Source organism: Ochotona princeps, chromosome 5 (assembly GCF_030435755.1).
Source record: "Ochotona princeps isolate mOchPri1 chromosome 5, mOchPri1.hap1, whole genome shotgun sequence".
Lineage (NCBI taxonomy): Eukaryota > Metazoa > Chordata > Mammalia > Lagomorpha > Ochotonidae > Ochotona > Ochotona princeps.
This window is the reverse complement of record NC_080836.1, coordinates 94,366,704-94,384,784: the sequence shown is the minus strand read 5'-3', so window position 1 is coordinate 94,384,784 and position 18,081 is coordinate 94,366,704. Positions and strand designations below refer to the sequence as shown.

The 18,081-nt window shown below is 41.7% G+C and overlaps 1 pseudogene; it reads left to right on the top strand.

The window, feature by feature from the left end:
- Positions 1–13,099: 13,099 nt before the first annotated feature.
- On the top strand, positions 13,100–13,714 carry LOC131480340 (cofilin-1-like; annotated as a pseudogene).
- Positions 13,715–18,081: the final 4,367 nt, after the last annotated feature.

Genomic DNA, 18,081 nt, shown 5'->3' with positions numbered 1-18,081 from the left:
GCAAGCACCTGTGTCGGAGCTTCACTCGCTGGACGAGGGACCCCGTTATGCCATGATTAGAATCAACACCTATATGGGATCCTGGCGTGTGCAAGGCGAGGACTTTCTCTTCTAGGTTACCACACTGGGCCCTTCTTTCTTCTTTTTAAAATGTATATTCATTGACTTGAGAAGCAGAGTTACAAAGAGAAACGGCCAAACAGAGAGAGAGCTCTTCCATCCACTGGGTCACTCCCCAGATGGCTGTAGAGCCAGTACTGAACCTGCCCAGAATAGAACCAGGAGCTGCTCCAGGTCTCTCATGTAGGGGCAGAGATCCAAGCACGAGGACTATCTTCTGGTATTTTCCCAGGCACATTAGCAGGGAGCTAGATCAGAAGTAGAACATCCTGGACATAAACAGGCACCGATATGAGTCACCAGTGCCACAGGCTGAGGCTTTACCCTCCATGCCACAGTCCCAATCCCAGCTCCAGAGTGGTGGCTTCAACCTTCAGTCACTTCAGCTACCACCTTCGTGGCTCTTGCCATTGCTGTACTTCTCATGCTGTGTTGCCTGCTCTGCTAGCATTCTATTGTGCAAAAAATATTACCAATATCAAGGCTGTCTGCCTTTCCAAAGGCTGAAATCCAAACATCCCGAGGCATTAGGGGTTCCTCTGGAGGTCTGTAACTTCTCAGCTTATTCATGTTGAAGGAAAAATTCTTTTCTTTTTTTCTTTTCTGTATCTGCAGGATTGAAAGCTTGGCTTTTGTGAGGCCCATCAACTAACAATATGTTCCCCTGATTTATGGTAACGTATTTTACAGCAACTTATTGAGGGTGGCTATCACTCATATTCAGGTTCCTGAAGAAGGGGATTATACACCCCTCTCCTGGGAGGGGCATCTGAGCATTCTGTTGACCACATTTACCTGTGCATTCACTTCATAAACTTAAACATACTTGCTTATGGAAACATTGTTTTTTGGATACATGTGCTATGCGTATGTTTGCTTGTGGTGCATATATCTTTTTATTTAAATACTTATACAAATTAAGATAACTGTATAACCAATAAAATAAACTGCATTTATCAGTATATACCCTAAAATTTCTCAACTCCATAAGGGTCACTTGCTGGGAAACATTGGCTCCGAGAATAACACTCAATGACTGATTAAAGCAGCAAGACGTGGGAAGACTTTGTTTTCCATGAAATAAAATAAATGTACGTATATTTTCTCTTTAAGATTATACAAGTTGGGCCTGGCGGCGTGGCCTAGTGGCTAAAGTCCTCGCCTTGAAATCCCCGGGATCCCATATGGGCGCCGGTTCTAATCCCGGCAGCTCTACTTCCCATCCAGCTCCCTGCCTGTGGCCTGGGAAGGCAGTCGAGGACGGCCCAAAGCTTTGGGACCCTGCACCCGTGTGGGAGACCCGGAAGAGGTTCCTGGTTCCCGGCTTCTGATTGGCTCACACCGGCCCGTTGCGGCTCACTTGGGGAGTGAAACATAGGATGGAAGATCTTCCTCTGTCTCTCCTCCTCTCTGTATATCCGGCTTTCCAATAATAATAAAATCTTAAAAAAAAAGATTATACAAGTTATTAGTTATCAATGTTCATCAAAACGTGATTTTCTTGACTGCAGAAGGGAGGTGATACCGAGGTAGGGTGGTACCATTCGGTGCTTGGAATATTTTGTTCTTAATATCTTTGTCATAAAGGTAAAAAGCTCAGTAGATCAAATATACTTTCATGTGTTTTCAGAATTCACAGCAATGACATTTATGACAAACAACCCTAGTCTAATTAAGTTGTGCATTTTCACGGAGAGGCGAAGATTAGAGATATCCAAATTTCTCCAGAGAAATTTTGACTTGTGTGTTGATAGGCATATCTCTGAGGACTTGATTAGCCTCTTGCAAATCCTTGTGGCACTGAGACACTTCCTATCCCAGCAAACAATCTTTTGGCCTGATGATTCTCATAATCCAACCCTTCGTCATTGCCTGAAACGCTTCAGTAGAGAAACATGCTGGAAAAGCCACATTTCTCTACGGAGTCACTTCTGTCAATTCGTTGCAGCCCTGAAGCTCGCTTACCTGATGGGGCTGGAGAACCACGTACTCTTAGCTTTAAATGTTTGCCTGGTTTTGCCCATTGATTCACAGTGACATAGGTGGTGACTATTCAGATTTTGGCATTGGGTCCTCCATCTCATATTAACTTGTTATGCCTTTGGCTTTGAGAGCTCCCTGCCTAGACATGGGTCTCTTAGCTACAGCTTTTCATGTTTACCTGATTGGAAGCTCTCCCTTTGCGTTCATATATAGCCACCTGTGTAGTCAGCAAGGATGATAGGAAGAGATCAGTATGTCTCAAGCCTAGGGAATCTGAGGTTTGCAGTCTTTCAGGCAGTCAGCTCTCCGCTACTCCTATCAATCAACAGCAGTTTCTTAGCCAATCAACAATGCTTTCTTAGCTGGTGTAGTGCATGTTATCTGCAATACTCTTCAAGGTTATTGGCCTTTCCTTTTTACTGAAATAGTTCCAGTAATCATTCCAAATCATTGCATACCCATTTTTAGTTCCTAAAATAAAGTGACCATTTTACATTTTTTTTCCTGTGTCAGGAACCCAACAGCTGATAAACTACATGTCGAGTGAATGTTAATTCAGTTTCCTTTATTAGGCAGCAATGCAAAAAACACAGTATTTTGAATTACTTTGAGTTGAATATTAAATATATGTATGTTATTATATAAAATTATTGATATGTGTTAAAATAAACATATTAAACTACTTAAAAATTGTGGCACCAGACATATTATCATTCAATTCTGTAACTTCTACTATGAAGAAAATATCAGTTAGGAAATTTCTTCAGGGGGAGGGAAATGCAGCAAGTCTGAAAAAATGGATCAAACTGGTTTCATTGGTAAGTAAATATACCAATTTATTTAGTAAGAAGTCCAGAGGGCAAGATCAGGACACAATTTGATCTTTGGCTTAAGTGCTCAAGTACTTGTTGTCAAGCACCTCTTTGTCCTTTGCATCCTACGCAGGCTGGTTTCCGTCAAAGTCCCAAGCTGCCTGGAACTGTTCCAGTTTCAGGCTGTAGGCAGGCAATGCGGAAGAAAAATGACTCTTCGTGCCTCACAGAAGCCATTCTTTGTCTCTTTGACTAGCAGCGGTCTCTGTCATACACCCAAGTTAAGAAAATCCTGGAAAAGGGAATGCCATTGCCCCAGCTTAAATAGACGAGGCATCCAACCTGTGGCTGGGATGGAACGACTTTCTCCTAACTCCTTTAGGGAAAAAGTAGAAAAAGGACCAAATTGGAATTCTGATGGAGAAGGAGGACAGAGGACTACCAAAGTTACCTGCCACAACCATTCGGCTGCAAGAGAAACATTAGACATAAAAGGTGAGGTAATTTGCTCAAGGGCATATAGCTGACAAATGGGATCCAACCCAGTATGCAGAGCTGCCAGAATGCATCTTTGAGATCATACATTCAACCTCCTCCTCAGTTTACAGCTTGGGACCTGTCGGCCAGAGTGTTAAATTACTTTCTCAGTATTACGAGATCTAATTAGTATCAGAGGTGCAATCAAATTTCAGTTCAGACACACCCTCAGTTCAGACACATCACAGTCCTCTAAATTGTCGATTGCTACCTTCTTGTTCCATTTGTGTTAACTGGTATCTATCCCAAGCATAATTACATGGAATTGTGAAGGGCCTGAAGCAGTGCCTTGGTCATAGCAGGTGCTAAAACGAAATTTGTTGATTGAGTCAATATTTCTTAACATAAATCTGAGTAACTCCTAAGAGCTTTAGAATACTTTCAGTAATATGTTGTGTGGACTATGTCTTCCCAACTCTCTCCCCATCGTGTCATTTTACAACTGTTCCCAAAAACGGCTTAGCCAAAGAACACAGGGAAAAGTTCATCTTGTGTGAGGAAGCAACTTAAAAAGATGGTGTTTAAGTGGCACAGACATTAATTATTGTGTAAAGCAGAATGCAAATTCAAATAAAGAGAGCATGATAATGGCAGCTTTTCTAACTTCGTTTGTGTCAGCTTGAAAAAAGTTGAGAAGTGCTGCGTTAAGCTAATGCTGTTGTGCACAAGCTTTGTCAGCATAAAAATATGATAGCTATCATCATAAAAATGCTGTTTATAAAAGCAAAGAAAATAACAGCATTTCATCTGTTTCCTATTAGTAGTAGGGATTTAATAGTTATAGAAATATTTTGGAAAAAATTATTTCAATCTTCCATATCAAAATGAATATATTTTATTCCCTCTACATTCCACTGCAGTCCACCAAGAAGTTAATTCCTTGGGCTTTCATTGTCTGGATGTATATGCTCCTTAATCCTGACGATGATGCCTTTAGCTAGCCATGTCAATCTTTTAAATGCCTTTTCATGGAATCTCAATGTATGAATACACACGTGGGTCTTAAGAGCTCACCCATCTTGACATGAAGCTCAATGAAGTTTTACAAAATGAACACATGTACAACCACGACTCAGATCATTATGTGCTGGTCACAATAGTCTACTTTTTTTTAAGAGTCATTTTATTTTTATTGCGAAGTCAGATATATATAGAGGAGGAGAGACGGAGAGGAAGATCTTCTGTCCAATGATTCACTTCCCAAGTGACCGCAATGGTTGGTGCTGCGCCAAACCGAAGCCAGGAGTCGGGAACTTCCTCCGACTCTTCCACGCAGGTTCAGGATCCCAAGGCTTTGGGCTGTCCTCGACCGCTTTTCCAGAACACAGGCAAGGAGTTGGATGGGAAGTGGAGCTGCGGGATTGGAACTGGTGCCCATATGGGATCCTGGCATGTTCAAGGCTAGCACTTTAGCCACTAGGCCACTGTGCTGGGCCCCAAAGTAGTCTACGTAATGCTTCTCTTTCTCTTCTCCACAATCAAAAGGATCAAGATAAAAGTAATCAGTATTCTGACACATTCCACCATAAATTAATTTTGAATCATTTTGATCTCTGTATACTTGTGGACCACTCAATACATTTATAAAAGAGAGACTTAAAGGCAAATATACTTGGTTGCAAAAAAATTGTGAACCCATGCGTTGGAAGAGTTTTTGAAGTTCATGAAAAAATGTGCAATATTAAAATATATGCATTTCAAACTACAAAACATTTATTTTTGATTGCATTTTCCAACTTACATTTTGAAAGAACTTAGCATTTATCATGTGGTAAGTATTATTTGGGCCTGCTTTTTTTCCCCTTAGTTTTCTTATCTTTCCATGATGCTGTATTGTGTAGCAGTTTGTTTTGGTTTTCTTGTGCTTCCTTTTATGGCAGCCATGGAAACAGAATGGACGATCAGGTGCCAGTGTCTAGCTACATTGTCCTTGGGATGCAGTGAAGCATTCAAGTTGAGGATAAGCCTGCATGCAGCTTCAAGTCACTGAGGATTTCTACTCAATGTGGGAGTCTTACAAAGGCAGTACTGACTCTGGGTTCCCTTGGATTTGGCTGAGACATTCTGAGTGCCACAGCACCGTCTCAGGCTCCGCCCTATTCAGCTCTACTTTCAAAACCATCAGACCTGCACTGCAGTTGGAAAGCTTGCTCTGCCACTCTTGCCAGCTTTAGTTTCACAGGCACTGTGCTTAAGAAGCATCTTGCACTCCTAACTCTTTCTGTCATGTGTTTATCAGACGATAAGTACTGACCTCTGTTATGTAACTGAACTTACTCTGGTATTGGTGAAGATTTTGCTTATTTGTAGCCTTGCCACACTGTGAAAGTGTGAGTATAAACATTCTTGTACATGTATTTTAGGCACATTTATATGCATTGGAACCAGGACCTAGAGGTGGTGTTAAACTGTGGCACTCCCATGTGGGGGTGCAGGTATCTGAGCCACTAGGACCAACACCCTAAGACCAACTAAGGGGCTACAAAAGTTTAAATTAGCAACGTGTAGGAAAGTGCGTGGAGAAGTTGAAACAGTCATATGTATTTTGGCAGTAGTAGAGACTGGTATAACATGTAGTAAAACTGATAGGCTCTACTAAGTTTGAAGCTATGCATAACCTGTACTCACCAACTTAACACTGATTAACCTATATGCATATATATGTACACCATAACATGTCCTCTTCTTCCTTGATTACTATTTTTTATGGGTAGAAATTGGTGATTTAATATTACATGATTTAGTAATCTTTTTTCTTTTTGAGAGCCCTGAAGACTAAGAAATCAGTGTTTTTCTGAAGGTCATAGAGTTAATATTTTCTTACAGAAGGATTATTGTTTTGTTTCCTGATTTTAATCATATAATTTACTTCAGTTGATTTCTGTATACAAGTTGAAGTGGGGCTCATGATTAACTTGTTAAATATACAGATATCAGCTTTGTTTGTTTGGAAGGCCATCTTTGATTCATTAAACTGCACTTTCAACTTTATCTTACTTTTTATTTTGTTCTATTGGCCCATTTGTATATCCTTAGAGCAGAAATATAGTGAAACATTTTTAAGATTCCTGACAGCTTAGTAATAAGTCTCTCAAGTTTGCCATTGTAGTACACGATGTTCAATTGGATTCAGAGATTAGACAGTGTTGGAATTCTGATTGAGATATGTTGATCCATAGATCAATGTGAAGAAGCTGCCGTCTTAATCACCATTATTAGTGAATTCTCAACTCCACAAATATCATGTATCCCTTCATTGGATTACTAGTTAATTCATCTCGATAATGTTTTATGATCTCTGTGTAGAGAGTTTTCACAAAATTTGTCCAATTTATTCCTATACAATTGATTTTTTGATAGTATTATAGTTCATTTAAATATTTTCACTTCCCACTTGTTTCTAGTGCAGAGAGATGAACTTATCTTTGTTCCTGACTTCATGTGCAAGTCTGCTTAATTCACATATCAAGTAAGATTCATTACAAGTACTGCAAGAATTAACATTTTGTTCAATTCTTCATTCATTTCTTCCTATTTTATTGCATTGAACATGATGCTTATCACAATGGGGAGCAAAAGTGATGATGGCACACATCTTGTTCCATTCTTGATTGTTAGAATGTCGGTGGGTTTTTTTTTTAAAGATTTACCATTAATTAATTAATTTATTTATTTATTCATTTATATGTGTTGGAAAGGCAAATATACAGAGAGAAGGAGATACAGAGAAAAAGATCTTCCATCTGCTGTTTCACTCCCCACGCAAGTGGCCACAATAGCCAGAGCTTAGTGGATCTGAAGCCAAGATCTGGGAGTTGCGTCTGGTCTCCCACGTGGGTGCAGGATCCCAAGGCTTTGGGCCATCTTCAACTGCTTTCCCAAGCCACAAGCAGGGAGCTGGATGGAACTGGAACACCCGGGACATGAACAAGCACTCATATGGGATTCAGGAGCTGTAAGGCAAGGATTTAGCCACTAACAATCATGCTGGGCCCCAAGTGCAGTTTTTAATGTATCAGCACTTGCTGTTGGTTATAGTCATTGCTCTCTTTGCTAAAATTTTCCAGTGATTAGAAGTCTACACAAAGAAATAATATCATAACTGCAATTTGGAAATTCCATTCTCTGAAGGATACTCAGCTTTCTTTACCTGGGTGTGTTCTACCACACACACGGCAAGGAAGCACAGAGGCAGAAAGTCAATAAACAAAAATTAGCAAACATTTGAAAGAGAGGATCTTATTAGCTTTTAATTCTTGTTTCTTACTTTTCCTAAGAGCCAGTTCCAAATCTTCCCCTGTAATATATAAAATAATACTACATCTGTATGTATTTTTTATGTTCTAACAATTAACAAATTTATACTAGTTGCTAAAAAATGCTATTTACTTTTCACAGGACACATAAGCCACCTGAGGGGTAGGTGAGGTAGGATGGCAGATGAACTGATATCTCAGTGAGATTAGAAAGACCTCAGGGATTACCCAGATTAGAATGAAGGAAATTGTTCCAGGCAGAGGAAAGGCATTTATGAATAGGAGAGGAAAGCAAAGACTGGGAATAGAGGAACAATAGAAGCTTTGTCCATTGCAGCACAATGCTGGAAGACTGGGAAAGAGGGACTAGAATGATTCAGTTTGGGAAAGTCAACAGCTTCAAGCATGCAGAGCTCAGTTTAGATGACTAACATGGATCCTCCACCTCTTATAATTCCACCCACTAAAACTTCTCCATAGTCACAATGCAGGCCTCTCACTGCATCTCTCACAGAGGAAGATTAACATCTCTTGTGAGTAAGGACGGCCATTTCAGTGGATGCAGTTCTAGATTAAACATGTCATTGACTTTCATTCTTTCCTTCCCTGCCTTCCTACATAGCTTACTCTTCAGTAAATACAGTTAGTGCCAATAGGATGATGGGTGATCATTCCTAAAATGGTTAGTGGAAGAAGATTCAAATACTCAACTCATAAAGTGGGAAATTCTAATATGGTAAACTGGTTTGGACTTTGATAAAGAGCTGTATATGACCATCATGGTGTCTAGTATTGATCTCTTGTGGACACTACTGAGTTAAATCAGAGATGTAGGAAGTTAGCAGCAAAATACTTGGGTCTGTTTGAATAAAATATTCTCTTTTTTTTCATCCTGTTTATAAACATCTTGTTTGGAGCAATGTGTTACATGATTATGCAGTTACTAAATACTTCATTTTTGTAATTGACACTTCTCTTAGGTTGGTGTTAAAGAGTGTGACTTTAATTTTAGTAATTGTGCATGCGGGAGAGAGCAGACCTGCCTGGTGTGTTGCTGTCTCCCGAAGCTCCACAGCACTGCTCCTCTGGTGCAGATCTGCGCCTCAGTGAGGGTGGGGGATCGGCCCCCTCTTTTGTCCCCGGCTTCTGACAGGATGCCCCAGATTCCTTCATCCATTCCAGGCCTTCCCTCTTTGTGTTACTCCCTCAGAGGCAGGATTAGGCTGGCTCTGTTATGCTTCCCTCTTATCTTAGAACTCTGTATTTGACTAGACTCAAACCCAAGCGATCCATCAGTCGTTACAGATGGCCTTATTGCATATCCCTGGCTAATACCAGTTTATCTGGAACAGCCAGCTTCTCTCCAATCAACATCTAATATCAAGTGACAGCTATTCTGAGAAGGATTTAGAGGATGATAAATTAAATGGAAAGAGCAACACAGATATGGGATAATGAATCTTTGTAGTCATTGCAGGTGCATGTACTCAGCATACACCTCAGCACCTCCACACCAGCCAGTACTTGGTGCTTTTGCTGATAGGGATGGAGATCTATGCATTTTTGATCTTTTCTTTAATTTTTATTTTTCATGACAGAGTTCTTTATGCTCAGGGATTTTCCCTTCCACCCTCTCCATCTTTCCCTTCTCCCACTACTTTCTCGTAGTACCTACCAATCTTTAACACACAAAATAATAACTAGCACCATTTTGAAGTCCTTACTCTGTGGTAGGCACTAGGTTATGTTTTTTTTTCTTGGACCATCTTAATACAGATAACCTAATGAGTTAGATGTTATTGACTCTATTTAGTGACTCACTGAAGACCCTGTAGGGTAGTAACGATGGGTCAAGACTATGGCTTTTTCCCTGTACAATTACAGGGTCCATGGCCTTACCCACAGTGCCACTCTGCCACAATCTTTTCCTTTAGTGTCTCGATTGTCACCTTCTCTGTTTATTTAGACCAGATGGGCGTTTCTTACCTGGCAACAGTCTGGGATTTTTTATGGTCACAGTTGCTCCCTTGTTATTTCCTGGTGCGATCACAATCTTGATGTCCACTACTCCTTTGTCATGTGGTCAGGTGTAAACAGTCCCCCTTAGGGAGCAAGCCCACAGCACACCCAAATTTTATGCTCTCTGATTCCTGCAGTGCTGCCGCTCCCTGCACCTCTCTTGCTTAATAAAACAGTGTTAACATTCTTCACATTTGTGTTTGACTAGCAGGGCAGCCTGTCCCTCTGTTTCCTCCGGCCCCCTCCAATCACAGAACCTGGCAGACTCCAGTGAGGCTGTTGCTTATGTCAACTAGGCTTGGCCCTTGTGGGTTGGATTTTAAGCAGTTCAAGCCTACTGTGGCTCTGAAGGGCCTGATGATGGTGGGAGCCAGGGAGGGGCTGCAATGAATGGGAGAACTGTCAGTGCTTTGTTGCTTCCTCTGGTTACCATTTCAACATCTCTGCTCAAATGGAATTTGAATTTCAAAAGGTTTAAAGAACATTGCTCAAACCCACAATTTCCCAGCAGCTTGAAAACCTCTTCAAACATTACCTTCAATCTGCTGCTGCTGGCGGGTGGATGTTGCATACCCATGTGAACAGGGTCCTGCTGCTCTGTTGCGAGCTGGCTTCCACTTACCACCAGCTCACCCACAAGCCAGCATTCAAACCAACTGGGCTCCCCCTGGTTTCTGGGATGCTCGGTCCAATTCTCAGAAAGTTGATACCTATGGAGTCTCTGCCGAGGAATAATTCCCTAAATGTACAAAACGTGTTCATCTAAATATGGATGTGGGGAGTTGGATTAGAGGGTGCAGGTGCGGAGACAGAATTTATCCCAGGAGTACAGGGAGGGGGCCTTTTTCCCCTACTCCCTCCTCTGGGGTAGCCTGTGAAACTGATATGTTAGTTGTGACCTATTGCTGGCAACATCGTCATTTTTATTTAGGGTGGTTGAGGCTGCTGTGAGGCCTTCAGTGGGAGTTCCATTGTCAATTCTGCATTAAGGAACCATTAGAATAAAGTGTTACTGTAAGAAGCTCTGTCGGCTAGACAGTTCTCAGAAAAGGTTTGTGCCTTTTCTGAGAGCTACTTGTTTCTTTCCATTTCCAGGAGTTGGGGGTGGGGTGGGGGAATGCCCCAAATGAGCTGAACCTTTTTAATTGATTATAAAAACAGAATAGATCACAGTAGTGGGAACTGTTGGCAAGGTTTTACAGCAAGTGGCGAATCACTACATATTCATTTGTTTCTTCTTGGCCAAGATGAATCCTCTTTTGGTATTAAGGCAAATGTGCTGTGAAGCTGTGGAGGACAGGGTTTAACAACTTTTCCTGGCTGGGGTCCTAGGTAATTTTTTTTTCCCCTTTTGTAGCATAGTAAGGATGGTAAGGAATCGGGGGCAGCAAGGTGAGAGAGGTGTTTTAGTTTAGGCAGGAGCTGTGAGTCCTGAGATAGAGTTCTGATGGAGCCAAAAAACAGTGTTAATTGTGTAGGTGGAAGGTGGGCGAGTTGGATTGCAATGCAGAATCTGCAGGAGGAGTCTGACTGCGGAGTGGCCATACTTGGCATCTACTTTCCCTCTCAGTAGCTGCAGGGAATTCGTTCCAGGACCCCCTTGGATACCAAAATTCACAAATGCTCAAGTCTCTTCTGTAAAATGGCAGAGTATTTGCATGTAAACTATACCTTGTGTATACCTCAAATCATCTTGAAATGATTTGTAAAAGCCAATATGGGAGTACTTCAAAATGTTTGTAGAAAGTCCATGTTATGGAAAAAAACTGTGCATCCATTTCAAAACATTTTAATCAAAGTATATTTACCTTTTAATCCCTTTCCCTCAGATTTTTCAAGTATCTTAGGTAGTCTAAATGCTGTGTAAATAGGTATTATCATATATACGTAAAAACTTTTTTATTATGTTCTGTTCCAGTATCGTTGTCCCTCTTTCCACCAGGACATTTCGACCTGCAGTTGCTAGAACCCATGCGTGTGGAGGGCTGACTGTAACACCCTTGGTTTGGTAGCCCAACAAGGCAAAATGTTATAATGATGGACGGGAGAAAGTTGTTCGTTTGACCTTGACTACATTCCACTAAGGAGGCCTGCCTGGTATGAGAGGAGCCACGCCTTCTGAAGAAATCAAGGAACAGATCTTACTTTCTCAGCCTCACTTGTCCTCTGTTTAAGGCTGTTACCACTCTCCCCACCATCTCTTCCATCTCATTGTTTTCCCCTCTTCCACATTCACCTTGTGCCTCAGCCTGGGTTCCATGAGCCTAGCTGGTTCCTATTCATCCTTTCAGCCAGAGTTGAATGCTGTTCTCCCACAAGCCTTCTGGACACGTAGTAAACAGGTGAGTTCTCCCCTGACGGGTCAGCTTCGGAATGTGCTTTTCCTTTGTAGAAAGTATGGAAACTGAAATAATTACCAGTGGTAGCATGAGGCAGATGCTGTTGGTAGAGCTTTAATAGCTATTAGTAAAACACCAGCAAGTTGCAGGTCGTAATTTGTACCTATCATCATGATAAAACAAAACAAAACAAAACAAATCGCACTTTTAGAGATAATATGTGTTAGCCCGGAGGACCCTTCAGATGGAACAAACGGGGCAGGCAGAGAGTCCCTAGAGGGCCAAGGAGGAACTTCCCGAGAGATCTCCTAAACAGAAATGCCCTGGGTAACTTCGAAAGTTCCTGCCAAAAGTAAGTACCTGAGAACATATTCAAATGGGGCCAACCAATCAGAAAGCAGCACATCCCTCTACTTCCTGTCCCGGCAGCACCGCTACTTGAACTGTGCTTGCCTGAGTCCTGGCGCAACTTCCCCTGCCCACTCTCTTGTGGACCGGTGAACTTCGCCAGGGAACAGACCCCAATAAAACCTGGATTTATTTTCGTTTTGGTCTCAGTAGTCTCGCTGTTTTGGGCAGGTTTTATTCCTACAGTATGTAATGATTTGGGTGGTTACCACTCTTAGCAGAATAGCATGATTTTGGGACACAGACGTCAGTCACAAAAACAGACCACAAGTCTGTTCTTGTGACTGACTCAAACTTACTGAGTTCTACAAACTCTTTCCTGTCTTGCATCAAGTTTCAAAGAGGCGATGCATATTTAATGTACACATAGTATATGTTTGAAGATTCATACAATTTAAATAGGTGTTTTTTAAAAATCATTGCTGTTTCTTCGTGTCGCCATTTGTTATCTATCAATCTACACGTTTGCCACAATCACTTAAAGGATTTGTTTATTCTAAATTTTACACTTCCCGTTTAAGCAGGAAAGGGAAAGGCCGCGTTCTGTCGGTGCCAGGCAGCTGCCACGGTATCCCCCTTGTGCTACAGCCTCGCCTTTTGCCATCTTCCTCTAGCTTCTGGAAACATGACATCTGGAGTGGTGGTGTAGGACGGCGTCATCAACATGAAGGTGAGCAAGTCGTCGAAGCCCGAGGCAGCACAAGAATACGGAACATCACCCTGCATGAGGAAAAGGGGATTCTGGTGGGCGACTTGGGCCAGACCGTGGACGACCCCTGCACCACCTTCGTCAAGATGCTATGCGACCAGGACTGCCGCTACGTCCTGTACAACTCCAAAGACCAAGGAGAGCATAAAGGAGGACCTGGTGTTCATCTTCTGGGCCCTTGAGTGTGTGGCTGTGAGGAGCGCAATGACTTACCCCAGCACCAAGGGCGCCATCACAAAGAAGCTGACAGGGTTCAAGCACGAGTTACAAGCCAACTGCAAGGAGGAGGTCAAGGACCATTGCACCCTGCAGTAAAAGCTGGGGAGCAGCACGCTCATCTCTCTGAAGGGCAAGCCTTTGAGAGCCCCCAACTCTACTTGGAATATCTCACAACATCAGGTCTGCCCTTGGGGATTGCAGGCTGCCCTCCTTGACAGACCAGAGATTCTGGGGGGCCCCCAGCAAGTGGAGGGCAGTCCTTTTGCCCCAGTTGCCAAACAACCCTCTATTCTCCACCCCTTCCAGCGTTGATGGTTCTGTCTTCCACAAACTGCTTTCAGTATGATTCGTGTTGGTTGAACAGACCAAGCTTGCCTCCCAGGCACCAGAGCTATAAGGGGAATCCTGTATTTTTTTTTAAATGGCACCTGCTCCCCACCTGTTCCATCCCTGCCTATGCTGCTAAGTTCTAACCACAGCAGTGACTCTGTGCTTGTCCATATATGTAAGTATAAATGGAATGTTGTGGAAGTGACCTTTCCCTGAACCGGCTGGTTTCCCTTCCCCATCCTTCTCCTAGTCTTGATCACTGTGGGAGCAGGACAAGTAAGGGATCTTCAATAAAAAAAAAAACCTACAATAACAAGGAAAAACAATAGATGGGGAAGGCAGGAAGGTGGGTGGAGAAGAGGACGAGGGGAGGAGGAGTAAAAGAGAGGAGGAGGAAAGCAAGAAGAGATGACAGAGAAGAAGACTAAGAAGAAGAAGAAAGAGCAGAAAGAGAAGGGAGCGAGAGAGGAAGCACAGAAATTTCCCTTTCACTGTTTCGGTCCCATGTGTGTGCCTACAGCAGCCTGAAGCCAGACCGAAGCAGGGGCTTGGACTCAATTTAGATCCCCATGTAGTTGAAAGGGTCCAAACTACTAGAGCCGAAATCTGACACTTTTCAGTATTCAGCTTAGCAAGTAGCTAGAGCCAGGCTAGCAGTTTGTCAACCAAGTTTTATAAGATATTGAGTTAAAGGAGAAAATTAAAACATACATTTAAGCATTCCATTGCGTGTTAAAGCATAACTATGGATTTGTTTTCCAACCTTCTGATACAGAACCAAACCTTTTGTTTGAATTTGGGATTCACTGCTTGAATGTCAACATAATCTTTTTGTTTGTTTTAAAAATGTGTATTTCTGCATTTTCTTTATTTGAAAGGAAGAGAGAGAGAGAGAAAGAGAGAGAAATGGAGAAAGATCTTCCAAGTGCTGCTTTACTGCTGTGATACTTAAAATAGCTAAGACTAGGCCATGCCGCCGCCAGGAGACCAACACTCAATCCAGGTCTCCCAAATAGGTGACCGGGATTCAAACACTTGAGACATCAACTGCTTCCCCCCAGGGTACACATTAGCAGGAAACTGGCATAGGCAGCAGGTTCAGGACTTGAACTCGGGTCCTGCAATATAGAATTGTAGCCATGTTAAGGGGTGTATTAATTCCTGTGCCAAAAGTCTGTCTCTCTTTTTTATCAGTCACCCAACCCACAGCATCTACATTTTCCAATATCCTTAAGTAAACAGAAGAGACACTTGAGAAGCAGTGTGAGAGCCCAAACCTCTGTATTTGATGTTTTCTGTCTTTCACAGCTGTCTCATCCATACTGATTTTCTAATAGTCATTTTAGTGGCTTATCTTGATTGCCTCTTTCTAGGGCATTCATTAAGTTTTCATAGAAACCGTTCTTTTCATGCTCGTATTTCAAAGATTTTGGTAATATGTATTTAAGTTATTTAGTTGCAATAAATTATACAACTGGCATCAGTGGCTTTGGGAACAGTGAAGTGTTGGTGAGCATCTCCTGGGGGAGCGGGGCTGGGAATGCTGGCAGGAATAATCAGCAATTGAGCTGTGAGCATCAGTCAGGAAGTTTTCAGAGTGAGGGAAGGCTGTTTAACCCATCAAACTCTTTTTTAGGTGTTTATTAAAATAGCTAGTTTGGTATCTAAGTGCATTTACTTTAAAAAAAAAATAACCTCAGGCTCTTTTGCCAGATAGGAAATTGGGCAGAGGTAAGCATGGCTCAGAAGAAACCATTTTATGGTAACATATGTCTGGGACTATGGTATGATGCTTTATGAAAACCAACCACTCACCAGATGCCTTGGCCTTGTTGGGGATTGTGATGGCTATGAATGACAAAGGTGTGAGTCCTTTTTTTGAGACAGTCACCATCCTGTGGAGCAGACCAATTTAAGCATTTTTATAAGGTAGAGTGACAGAAAAATGTCATGATGAAGAAGCATAGAGGAATGAGAGATTTGATCCTACTTGAGAGAGTTAAAAATACACTTCTGAAGCTCCATAGTGATTAACATCAGAAAAAAAGCACACTTAACCTGTTTGAGAATATTGCCTGCAGTCGTTGCTTTGAGTGAGTATGGGTATGGGACATGGAAAGAGAACTCCAAAGCTTGAATGCTCCATTTCTCACATCCCTGTCCTTTGTCAAGATCAGAGTTTGATTTCTCTTAGTAAAGAATCATAATGATGGTTAGAAAATCCACTTTTGCTGTGACAGCCAACAATCCCCCTGCTGAGTCAAGAAAACGGAAACCTGCACAGAATGGGGGTAGAAACATCTCTACAGAAGCAGCAAACGATCAGTGGCAGGTTCACAATCTGCCACGAATTCTTGAGTGGAGCTGTTCATACATGCCTGTGGGTCCTCCCAGGCTTGAGGACAGGTAACTCCAGGTTCCAGCATTTGAGGGGATTAGTGCACCCTCTAGGAACTCAGCAATGTTAGAGAGGTGCTTGGTGGAAAGTGAAGAATCAAGTAGGTAGAGAAGAAAGGGTAAATGTGGAGAGTAAACATCAGGAACCCCTCCAAAATTTCAGAATGAAGGCTTGTGGTGATGGAGAAGTTGAACTGCATCATTGAAGCCAGAAGTTCAGTGCACTGTGATGCTGAATTTGATCAAAGAATACCAATAGGTATCTGATACGTAGCTTTCCAAAGGATCTCCCGAGTGCAGTAAGGAGACACAGAAGGAGGCTGCTTGATTACTCTTTCCAACTCCTTTTTTAGCTATGTGCTTCTCTGTTACTGTCAACATTTCATCAGCGAACAATGCCAGCAGCTTAGCTTTTAGGGAGAATCTGTCTACATTTGTATCTATATCTATATATCTATATCTTTATCTATCTATCTATCTATCTATCTATCTATCTATCTATTCATCCATATATTTAGTCACCATGATAGAATCTATGGCTAAGAGAAATTACTCTAGAATGTCTTCTATGATCATGAAGACATCCTCAAAAAATGCAACTGGTGTAAAGTGGGTGATGTGAAGAATCTACTGTCCCATAGGCCAAAGTTTCTATAGTAGTTGTCATGGTGGTTACACTACTGGTTCTGTGTTGTGTTCACAGATATTGGCCAAACACCAACCCTCAAACAGATACGTCTATCAATATTTGCCAAGTGAAGGACTAATGAGTTGGAAAACTACCAGAGTATCTAGGCAAATTTATCTTCCCTTGTAAGAGTGATCCATTTTTTATGAAACACCTAAAGAAAAATTTCAAGGACCCACAAACCTCAGGCTTATTAGTATTTCAATTCCAGAAAGATTCTGCCTATACTTTTGACTGTGGCCAGTGGAAAGTTTCTAAAGAAATAGGATCTTTAAATAGTTGAACAAAGTAGTCAGTCTAAATGTGTCACACTTCCATGAAGCCTGTGATGCTTGTGTTTGACGCCTCACATTATCCACCCACCTCACTTTCAAGTATGACATCTCTTCAACAACTGTTCTTGTTAAAGCGTATTGGGTTGTGTATATCCCAGTGCAAACTTAAGTGTATGTTACCTGGATCTAAGGCATAGGGAACAACAATGGAATTGAGGAAATGATTGTGCTTTCAATTTGATTTTTAAAAATATTTAGTTTATTTTTATTGCAAAGTCAGATTACAGAGAGGAGAAGAGACAGAGAGGAAGATCTTCCATCCGATGATTCACTCCCTAAGCAACCGCAATAGCTGGTGCTGCGCTGATTCGAAGCCGGGAGCCAGGAGTTTCTTCCAGGTCTCCCATGTGGGTACAAGGTCCCAAGGCTTTGGGCTGTCCTCGACTGTTTTCCCAGGCCACAAGCAGGGAGCTGAATGGGAAGTGGAGCTGCCAGGATTAGAACTGGTGCCCATATGGGATCCTGGCACGTTCAAGGCTAGGACTTTAGCCGCTAGGTCATTGCACCAGGCCCTCAATTTGATTTTTGAATAGATGATATTTCTATACTGTTTAGAATCCAGCCTTGTTTGCTCCGTGTAATTTGACAACTCTTATTCATATAAAAGAAAAATTAAATGTGGATTCTTATTCCCTTGTTCATTCAAAAGAGGGGTGTATTATACATGCTGTTGATCTTGTTTTTCTGATGTTGTTTTTCAAAACTTGAAGATCTTTATCAATATATGGAATGTAAATTGCTTCTTTTTTATTTTTACATTCACATGAAATTCTGTTTCATGAGTAGCTATAAATTATTTACTCAGGTTGCTGTTTAGAGACATTTGAATTATTTCAATCTGTTGCTGTTAAAAACAACCATGCAATGTAGAATGTTTTTATAAGTAATTTTGAACATGTGTAAATATATCTGCAGGAAACTTTCCCAGA